Raw genomic sequence first — 1,429 nt, 5'->3', positions numbered from 1 at the left:
TCCTCTATTGTATAGTCTTGTCTCCTTCATCACAGATTAATTGACCATAAGTGCATGGGTTTATTTCTTGATTTTCTGTCCTATTCCATTGATCTATATTTCTGTTTTTGTGCCAGGACCATATTGTTTGGATGAATGTACCTTTGTAGTATAGTCTGAAGTCAAGGAGCCTGATTCTTCCAGCTCTGTTTTACTTCCTCAAGATTGCTTTGGCTATTTGGGGTCTTTTGTGTCTCCATAAAAATTTTGAGGCTTTTTTTCTGTTCTAGTTCTGTGAAAAATGCCATTGGTAATTTGATAGGGTTTGCATCAAATCTGTAAATTGCCTTGGGTGGTATAGTCATTATGACAATACTGATTCTTCTAATCCATGAACATGGTATATCTATCCATCTGTTTGTGTTATCTTCAATTTCTTTCAGCAGCATCTTGTAGTTTTTGGAGTCCAGGTTGTCTCCTTAGACACAAACCTAGATTTATTCCTATTTATTTTTATTCTTTTTGATGTGATGATAAATGGAATTGCTTCTTGAGTTGTTCTTTCTGGTCTTTCGGTTGGTATTTAGGAATACAACAGATTTCTGTGTATTAATTTTGTAGCCTGCAACTTTACCAAATTTATTGAGTTCTAGTAAGGCAATGGCACCTCACTCCAGTACTTTTGCCTGGAGAATCCCATGGACAGAGGAGCCTGGTGGGCTGCAGTCCATGGGGTCGATAGAGTTGGATAAGACTGAGCAACTTCACTTTCACTTTTCACTTTCATGCATTGGAGAAGGAAATGGCAACCCACTGCAGTGTTCTTGCCTGGAGAATCCCAGGGACAGGGACACCTGGTGGGCTGCACAGAGTCGAACACGACTGAAGCGACTTAGCAGCAGCAGCAGTTTTCTGGTAGCATCTTTGTATCTTGTATGTATAGTATCATGTCATCTGCAGACAGAGTTTAATTCCTTTTCCAATATGGGTTCCCTTTGCTTCATTTCCTTCTCAGATTGCTGTAGCTAGGATTTCCAAAACTATGTTGAATAAAAGTGGTGAGGGTGGACATCCTTGTCTTGTTTCTGATCTTAGAGGAAATACTTTCAGCTTTTCACCAATGAGTATGTTGTTAGTTGTAGGTTTGTCATTGTAAGTATTATGTTGAAGTATGTCCCCTCTGCTTATTTAACTTGTACGCAGAGTACATCATGAGAAACGCTGGTCTGGAAGAAACACAAGCTGGAATCAAGATTGCCAGGAGAAATATCAATAGCCTCAGATATGCAGATGACACCACCCTTATGGCAGAAAGTGAAGAGGAACTCAAAAGTCTCTTGATGAAAGTGAAAGTGGAGAGTGAAAAAGTTGGCTTAAAGCTCAACATTCAGAAAACGAAGATCATGGCATCTGGTCCCATCACTTCATGGGAAATGGATGGGGAAACAGT

This window comes from Bison bison, unplaced genomic scaffold (genome assembly GCF_000754665.1).
Source record: "Bison bison bison isolate TAMUID 2011002044 unplaced genomic scaffold, Bison_UMD1.0 scf7180017864519, whole genome shotgun sequence".
Lineage (NCBI taxonomy): Eukaryota > Metazoa > Chordata > Mammalia > Artiodactyla > Bovidae > Bison > Bison bison.
The sequence above is the reverse complement of the archived record's forward strand: the minus strand, read 5'-3'. Positions refer to the sequence as shown.